General features: G+C 44.0%; 2 long non-coding RNA genes across 2 annotated transcripts; both read right to left on the bottom strand.

The window, feature by feature from the left end:
* Positions 1 to 5833: 5833 nt before the first annotated feature.
* LOC134875434 (uncharacterized) lies at positions 5834 to 6651 on the bottom strand. Its single transcript, XR_010167191.1, has 3 exons — positions 6461 to 6651; positions 6109 to 6366; positions 5834 to 6016 (listed from the first exon to the last, which is right to left on the bottom strand). It is a non-coding gene; the product is annotated as an uncharacterized LOC134875434 (long non-coding RNA).
* A 96-nt stretch (positions 6652 to 6747) lies between these two features.
* LOC134875234 (uncharacterized) lies at positions 6748 to 7996 on the bottom strand. The gene is made up of 3 exons (XR_010167175.1): positions 7877 to 7996; positions 7623 to 7793; positions 6748 to 7504 (listed from the first exon to the last, which is right to left on the bottom strand). It is a non-coding gene; the product is annotated as an uncharacterized LOC134875234 (long non-coding RNA).
* Positions 7997 to 9505: the final 1509 nt, after the last annotated feature.

The following is a 9505-nucleotide window of genomic DNA, read 5'->3' as shown; positions in this document are numbered from 1 at the left end:
TAGTTTAACTAATAGCTTCGCTACATGTAGCGGCGCTACTGCCCATCACTGGTGCCCGGCAGGTCCATGGTGGACAATGTTCACCTGATTCAAGATGTTTTGGAGGTCTCCAGCTCATTGGGCATTAATACTGGTCTGATTTCTCTAGATCAGGAAAAGGCTTTTGACCGCGTCGAGCACAGCTTCCTCTGGAAAGTAATGGAGAAGTTTGGGTTCAGCGCTGGTTTCATAGCTAAGATCAAAGTGTTGTACAATAAGATTGAGAGTGTGCTGAAGTTCAACGGTGGGCTGTGTGCTCCTTTTAGAGTGTGTAGAGGGGTCCGGCAGGGCTGTGTTCTGTCTGGGATGCTCTATGCACTCTCCCTAGAACCCCTCCTGTGCAAAATACGCTCCAAATTCCAAGGGCTGTTTTTACCTGGTTTTAATGGAAACACGGTTTTATCTGCGTATGCGGACGACATCGTTGTTTTTATTAGTGACCAGAGGGATGCAGACATTTTAACCAATATTGTGACAGATTTTAGTTCAGCATGGGCAGCGAGGGTCAATTGGAAGAAGAGTGAGGCCCTCGCTGTCGGTGAGTGGCGTGGCGGTCTCCCACGTCTTCCCCAGGGCATGACATGGAAAAGAGATGGCATAAAGTACCTGGGTGTGTTCGTAGGGAACACAAATATAGTCCAGAAGAACTGGGAGAACGTCACAGAGAAGATTGAGGAAAAACTGTCCAAATGGAAGTGGCTGCTCCCGCAGATGTCTTTTAAAGGTAGAGTTTTGGTTTTAAACAACCTTGTGGCATCCCAACTGTGGCACCGTCTTACCTGTGTAGACCCTCCCTCAGGCCTACTGGCCCAAATACAAAAGAGATTGGTAGATTTCTTTTTCGGATGGGCTACACTGGGTGCCACAAGGGGTGCTGTTTTTATCTAGAGACGAGGGCCAGCCGAACAGACACTTTGAGTGCAGTTTCTGCAAAGGTATCTTACCGGCCCGGCTGATTTGGTGTGGAGAGATGAGAGCAGCTGCATTCTAAGACGCGCGAGTAACCTGGGGCTGGATGCTGCTCTGTTTTTAACTGATTTAAACATTTTAAAGTTAAGTGGGCCCTTTCTAACCATAAAAGGTGTCCAAAGACTGACTGTGCCAGGGTTTCCCCCAGAAAATGTGTTAGTCAAGGTGGTGACCGGGGGGGGGGGCGACGTACTCATCTCCGGGGGGGGGGAGGGGGGGTTTCACCGTTGCGTCGCAAGCACATCACCGAGGGGAATAAAATGCAGACTTTGATTACAACTTTGAGAACAACTATTTATTAAACATTAAACAACAAAATAATACAATATCTTATCTCTTACAATAAATAAAAAATCTTTAGCTTTTAAAATTATAAATAAAGGGTTAAACATGATGATTTTGCTATTAGAACTGCAAAACATAAATTATTCAACAAGGTCACTAATGGCAGAGCTGACAAGTGGCATCACTACAAGCAATCCTCCTTGGTTTGCTGAAAAAAATCTCAAGGGCCCTGCTGTACTGTAGGTCTTTCACCTGCGGACCATTGATGCTCATTTTCATGCAGGCTGTCAGACTGTTGCCCTGCAGCCTGTTTCTTAGGTCTGTCTTGATCTATAGACAGTGAATTAACTGAAGTTTAGATTATTTTATACTTTTGTATAATATTTACAATTTTGATAGAATCTAAGATTGAGAGATGATAATGGACTTACCCTATTCATCGCCGAGAAATCCCTCTCACAATTCACACTGGAGACTGGTATTGTTAGGGCGATTGCAGAGAGGAGGGACAGGTTTGGGTAGAGTAGATGGAGCTCATCATACCCAGATGCCATTGCTGTCATGATCTCCAGCTGGGACTTGTCCTGATGGATGAGAACATTGGTCAATGACAGATGCATGAACTCACATAAACAACTTAAGTTGTGTTAATGACTATCACTCACTTTCAGTATTCCGGTTGTTATTAGGACTTTGTAGCTCTGCCACTCTTGGAGAAGTGCCATCTCACTGATGGGAGGGAACTGCTTGGCCAGCAGTTGTAGATCTGAGATGGCACGACTCTCATCAGCTTGTGGTCCCAGGGAACTAAAGGCACCAAGAATCCCAAGTTGCTGGAACCTCAGCTCCAGGTGCTCAATGAGTCCGTCAATGTAAGGCTCCATGACCTATTAACATTAGATGTAAGAGAAAATTCAAATTTAGGCCCTAATATTTCAGGCTCGTTATTATTGTTTAAATGTAAATGTAAATGTACTTTATTTATACAGCCCTTTACAACAATCCTTTCGGAGTACCAAAGTGCTTTACATAGTGTAACAATAAAAAGACAGAAATAAAAACAATTTAAAAACAATAAAAACAGTGAGAGCAATAAAATACAGCAAAGTCAAATAAAATAAAATAAGATAAAAGCGCCATCGTTCTACTGGGTATTAAAAGCCATCCTAAATAAGTAGGTTTTTAGCCTGGATTTAAAAAGGCCCGGGTCCGAGATGAGACGCATCTCGGTGGGGAGCTTGTTCCAGAGCCTGGGAGCAGCGACGGAAAAGGCTCGGTCACCCCAGTGTTTATATTTTGATCTGGGCGCTTCCAGTACAAGTTGATTTGTCAACCTCAACGCTCTACCTGGATCTCGGATGGTTAAAAGTTCGGATAAATATAATGGGGCAAGGCCATGAAGAGCTTTAAAAACAAACATAAGTTTAAAATCAATTCTAAAAAGGACAGGAAGCCAATGAAGGGAGTTAAGAACAGGGGTAATGTGCACACGTCTGTGAGTGTTGGTTAAAAGACGTGCCGCGGCATTTTGCACGAGTTGGAGGCGACTGAGGGAGGACTGAGAGAGGCCAACATAAAGTGCGTTACAATAATCTAGCCGTGAACTAATTAAAGCATGAATGGCTTTCTCGAGGTCGTGGCGGCTTAAAAACATTTTAACTTTAGCTAAAAGACGCAGCTGGAAAAAACTGGTCCTGACAACATTACTGATTTGTTTGTCGAACTTGAGATGACTGTCAAAAGTTACACCAAGATTTCTGACAGTTGAACTGAGCTTTGGAGACAGGGTGCCAAAGTCGGCTAACGCAGTATCTCCAAACACAATACATTCAGTTTTTTCATCATTTAAGTTAAGAAAATTTTGAGCCAACCACTGCTTAATATCAGCAATACAGTCAAATAAAGAACAATGTGCACTGTTACTGTTTGGCTTCACTGGCAGATAGATTTGCAGGTCGTCTGCATAACAGTGAAAGGAAAGGTTGTGCCTGGCTATAATTGACCCCAGTGGTAACATGTACAAAGAAAAAAGGATAGGGCCAAGAATAGATCCTTGTGGGACTCCACAAGAGAGAGGAGCACTGGAAGAGGACAGGTCACCAACCATAACAGAGAAAGTCCTACTGGACAAATAAGATGTAAACCACTTCAACGCGGTGCCGTGGATGCCAACATAATTTTTTAGACGTGACAGGAGGACTGCATGGTCCACCGTGTCGAAGGCTGCTGTCAGATCAAGCAGCACTAAGATAACGGGGCACTTGGCATCCACAGACAGAGCAATATCGTTGTGCACCTTTAACAGTGCAGACTCAGTACTGTGGCGAGACCTAAACCCAGATTGGAACTTCTCGAGTACGGAGTTGTCATCCAAAAAGGACTGTAATTGTATAAAAACAGTTTTTTCTAAAACCTTAGAAAGAAAGGGCAGATTGGAGACGGGTCTAAAATTTGATAACACAGAGGGGTCAAGATTAGGCTTTTTAAGAAGGGGCCTGACCACAGCATGTTTAAAAGCATCTGGAACAGTTCCTAATCTAAGGCAGGAGTTGATAAAAACCAGGAGACTAGGCCCCACAGTATTAAAAACCATTTTCAGCACTTTGGCAGGGACAGTATCCAATGGGCAATTTGTAGATTTCATGGATTTCATTATGTCACCAAGAGAAAAAAGGGAAACCAACTCAAACTGTTCAAACACAGCAGAATGAGCTGGGGCAACGAGCAGATCATTGTTAGTATTCATGGTGACACTCTTACTGATATATTTTCTGACAGAATCCACCTTGTCAACAAAATGATGAAGAAAATTCTCACAAGTGGCTATTGAAACATCAGTCACTGCAGAAGTGCATGGATTAACAACAGCATTAATTGTATCAAATAACACCTTGGGACAGTGACTGCTGGAAGAAATAATATTAGAGAGGTACTGAGATTTTGCTTCACGCACAACTCTCTGATAATCAGCGAGACAGTCCCTTAATATTTGCAGAGACACATGCAGTTTGTCCCCCTTCCATCTGCGTTCCGCCTGCCTACAACGTTGCCTAGTGGCACGGGTGGTGTCGTTCAACCAGGGATCCGTTCTTGGTTTAGAAGATTTTCGCCTAAAAGGGGCAATAGTGTCCAGAATCCCAGCACAGGTGGAATGGAAGGAGGAGAGAAAAAGGTCAGGACAGAGAGGGGAAGCCAATCTGTTCATGGCAAAGAACTGAGAGTCCTTGAAGGCAGCAGAAAATTCATCGGCTGTGGAGGGAGTGATGATCCGCCGCTGACGGGATGGATCAAGAGGTTTGCTGACTGGTTGGGGCGCCATCAGTTCAAAAACAACAGGGAGGTGATCTGAGATTGCAGTCTCAGAAATCTCTTTGAGGGAAACTGAGAGCCCAAATGAAATAACAAGATCCAATGTGTGCCCAAGATGGTGCGTTGGTTTATCCACGGATTGAATTAAATTAAAAGTTGCCAATAGGGTTTTAAAGTCAGTGGCAAATTTGTCAGATGGGCAACAGACGTGAACATTAAAATCCCCACAGATCAGGAGCTTGTCATATTTTGGGAGAGTATCAGCCAGAAACTCAGAGAACTCTTGAATAAAGCCCTTATTATATTTCGGAGGGCGATAGACAACTGCACACAACACAGGACTTGCAAACTCCACTACAAACAATTGCAGTTCAAACGAGGAGTATGGACCTGTGGGAAGAAGCCGACATTTAAAACTGTCATTGAACACAGCAGCAAGCCCCCCCCCTCGCCCCGACACTCGCGGGGAGCTGAAGAAAGAACAGCTGGGTGGGAGGAGCTCAGAAAATGCGCTGTTTTCACCTGGTTTCAGCCAGGTTTCCGTCAACAGGAGGAAATCCAAGGAATACGAAGTAAAAAAGTCATTTAAGATAAAAGTGTTGTTCACGACCGATCTGGTGTTGATGAGAGCCATGCGGACCAAACGCCGATCCGTCTGTTGGGAGGCCCGGTTGACAAGACGGAGATTCTCCAGCGCGCAGCCCCGTCTGCGGATTCTCACGTGTCGGCGGCAGGGAAGTGGGTGCCCGGCCTCCGGTACGGCTGGCAGCAGCCATCGGTAGGAGTAATCCACGGAGCCTCGGATGCCATAGCCGGCGCCGTCCTTAGAGGGACCAAGCAGCGGATGGCGAGCACTGTACGTGGAGGACAAGGCCAGGTGAGCTTTCAGCCGGCGTATTACTCCACCTCTCTTTCCCCGTCTTCTGCGACGGCTGTTGCGTGGTAACCGCACAGGTAGACGCCATAGGTAAGAGGGTAAAGACGCCAGGACAGGTGGCAGTGGCTTTGTCTGGTCGTTAAAATCCTGGATCGGTGGTCTATCCACAGAATCGTGGATTTTTAGGAGACTCAGGCGATCATACACCAGTAGCGATGACACTTTGTGGGATAAAAGCGATAAAAACAGGACAATACACATAAAAGGTAGCAGAGGTAGACGGCCAGCCACACACAACGGCGCCATCTTGCCTTCGTCAGTGCACATCATTTATTCATTCTTAAGCTTGCTTACTTGTGTCTGAAAACGTGCCCATAAGGTGTCGGTGGGAAGAGCTGTCCCACGCCTCACCCTGTCTTCTTCGGCACTGATGTTCAGATTGGCCACCTTCTCTTCAACCTGAGCTAGAAAGGAGCCCTCGGGTTGCCGTTCACCTGCTGCTTTAATTATTCTCAATGTCTCAATGGTAACAGGAACCTATTATAGACATGCAAATTAAACATTATTTTACATTTGCAAAGGAAAACTGACATGCATTAAATAAAGATCAATGTGACATCACAACTTACATGGTTCTTGATTGCCATGAAATTGATATCTTCCTTCTGGAACAATTTTGAAAGCTGCGCCAGGTAGGGCAGGATGTCCGATTGCAGGTGGACAGCTGCAACGAATCTGTAAGTTGCACAGTAGGTGTACAACCCCCGTGCCACAGGGTCCTTTTTTAATTCTGCCTCCTCAGCTAGTGTAGCAAGCACTGCAGGTAGATTTCTTTGAAGATTTGAAATGGCCTTCTCTTGTGATAGCCACCTAGTGTCCTTAACCTCCTGGGGTGGGGGATAGAGCAATTAATTTAATTCAATATTATTTATCTAAGGAATTTGATGCACTTCACTTCAAACACTTCATGTTTTCACTTACTGTGACTTTCAGGTCTTCTACTCCAAGCACACTTGCAGCTGCTTTTAGAGCGCTGGTGCGGTTTGCACTATTCCTAAAATAAAGGTGCAGGTCTTGTAGGTGCTTTCTGAATATTTTCATATATGGCACTCCATCTGCTGCATCTTTACATGCTAGTGCAAGGCGATGAGCAGCACAGTGCACTGACACTAATCCTGGCCAGGAGTCAGTCAGCAATTTTGCTGTGCCTTCCTTCTTCCTAAAATAAAAGTAAAACAAAAAGGTTTTAGATCAAGGCAACCTATTCGTTTCGACATTAACTTAACCGTCCTTTTTCCTATACTTTACCGGTCATCACTGCGGCTCCATCTGTGCCAAGGCCAAAGATGCGGTCCTGAGGTATTTCTTTTCTTATGATGACCTCCTTCACAGCTTCAGCTATAGTTATAGCTGTGCCATCTGGAATAGATACAAGATCCAGGAATTGACAGAACATCCGTCCTTCCTTGTCTGTGTACCTGGAGTATTTACAAAAACAATTAGCCTTACCTGGTTTTGTTACACATTCAGGAAGACCTCATCATGACCCATTTAAAAAAAAATAAGAAGAAGACCACTACTGTACCTGACATGGAGATCTAACTGTTTTGTCACAGAGATGTCTGTGGACTCGTCAATTTCCAGGCCAATAGCCTTTGATGATTTAATGGCCTCTAAAATGGGCTCCTCAACCACTTCACCCAGAATCTGTAGCATTTCATCCACAATCCTGTGAGACCTGTAGTTTGTCCTCTGATCAATCTAGGAAAATAATATATCCTTAAATTATAGTTAATTCTACTAGAAACCCATGACAGCAAATGTACACTGTAATGAAATATTTTTTTACCTTCAGTTTGGCAAAATATTCGCAGCCTAGGAGGTCTGCCAGATCCAGCAATGCCGGGTAATTTGTATGGTGCGCAATTTCATGTTTTACCAGCCAGTATAGACATTTAAAGCCACCAATTATGGCCTCATGCTCCAAATTCAAAATGGGCTGAAATGCCTCATTGATGGGCAGACCTAATACACAAACATTCAGCTGTCACTGTTAATTCAAATGTAATAAACATAATTTAATCACCATTTAACAAAAAAAGTTATTATTATTATTATTCCTGAACCACTCAGAAATACTAACTTCGGCTTGATTGGGCTGTAATGCCCACACATGAAATATGATTCGTTGAGCCCAAGTGCTGGTCCAAGGCATCGCGCCTGTAGTTGGTACAAGGTAGCTCTATGAAAGGCCTTTGAGAGGGGCCACGAGATGCCTTTTGTCGGTGCATCCTGCAGATTCTACAAAACATTCCTAGGAATAATACAATAACTCACTTAATATAGCTTAGTCTACACTTTTCACATATAACATAAAATAAATAATGCTCTACTCACCGTGTTCTGTGTGGTAAAGCCAACCTGCATATTTAGGATCCATAGCCCACTCCGGGTTCCACCCACTGCCTCTGTGTTTGTTGGGTTGCCGGGGATCCGGCGATGGAGGTGCTGGTGGTGGGAGGGGGGGGGGAGACGATGCGGAGGGTGAAGTCGGCCGGCTACGTCGCATGAAGAAGCCGGCGATTTTGGGCTGAGTTTTTCGATCCATTTGGCTGTGAACATTGCGAGAGAAAATTACGTGCAAATGTCAAAGGCAGGCTAGGCTATAATAATATAGCCACGTGTAAACGTTAAACACAATTAGCCTTGATAAGAAAACATTACGCTTATCCAGGTAGCCTACTAGTGAACAGTTGACAGACTATTATTAGACTAGTATAGAATTCAATAATAATCTTACCTTGATACGACAGGTTGTCAGCCATCCAAATAGTAGATTCGACAGGTTGTCAGCTATCCAAATAGTAGTCTTTCCGAAAAATGCTGGTTTTGAAGGATGTTGGTCGAACGATGATAGCACAATGACATATACCACTAGATGCCGCTGTTCGGACGCATCACGCTATTCAGAGGCATATTTGGAGGCATAGCCCCACATTTTAAAACGTTTCTTTTATTTGTTTTTTGTTTTTTATTTTAAAATGCGTTCTGCAGAGAAGATAGACTGTCAGTCACGGTTTGGAATGAAAGGTAGAAAACATGAAAGAGTAAAACGGCGAATATCGCTATAGGCCTATATCTATATCATTTTTTTTTTTTTTCTGGAGACGTGACGTTAGTCAAGGCGGCAACCCCGTGTTGTTAAGGCGGCCGCCTTAACAGGAAAGCGCTGTGGGAAACCCTGTGTGCACTGGTTGTTAAAAGAGCCGCTGATTCATGGAGCCAGCCTGGACGTTAGCAGCAATGAGACACCAGGGCTGACGGTGGCGCTGTGCAGATCTGAGACCCTGTGCCTTCAGTAGGTGGTGGATGCAGTGGGGCCGGAGCTGAGCGATGCCCGGGCCTTGGGCTCTCTGCCTTGGGCTCTCTCCCTTATTTAACACATTATTTATAGTTAATGACCTCCAGATAAATCAAGTCATCATCCTTGTTGGTTTGTTGTCAGTGCAGGTTAGGTCCTGTGCTTATAATTAACTTCTGTTCTGTTGCTCTGATGTTTTCATCTATCAGCTGGTAACAATACCTTTCTTAAATCTTCTCAAACATGTATTAGCAAACTGATATAGATAAACAAATCTAAAAAAAAAGGTGTTTTATGCACAAAAACAGCTTTTATTTGTCCGTCAACTGTGAAAAAAAAATCAGATTTTGGAGAAAAATACAATTGTATGAAAAGACTAACTTTGGAAGTGCTCCACATAGTCTGACTCCAGTTTTTAATCAATTTGAGCTCAACTGTATCTTGCATTAAGGCACAAAACTAAGGATGTTTTACCCAATCTCCCCAACCTATTCCCTAATCCCTCAAAACGTACAATAATGCCAGTTGGTTATGGGTGAACCTTCTTACTTGAACAATAGCAATGTTGTCTCTGCTGAGTTTTTCTGACCCTTTCTCTCCGTAAAGCTTTTGAGATGGTTAATCAGCATCTGGGCAACACAAACACTTATCCCTGTCTCTTTAGT

The sequence above is a fragment of the Eleginops maclovinus genome, chromosome 13 (genome assembly GCF_036324505.1).
Source record: "Eleginops maclovinus isolate JMC-PN-2008 ecotype Puerto Natales chromosome 13, JC_Emac_rtc_rv5, whole genome shotgun sequence".
NCBI classification, from domain to species: domain Eukaryota; kingdom Metazoa; phylum Chordata; class Actinopteri; order Perciformes; family Eleginopidae; genus Eleginops; species Eleginops maclovinus.
Note: the sequence above shows the minus strand (reverse complement) of the source record. Positions and strands in the feature narration are given on the sequence as shown.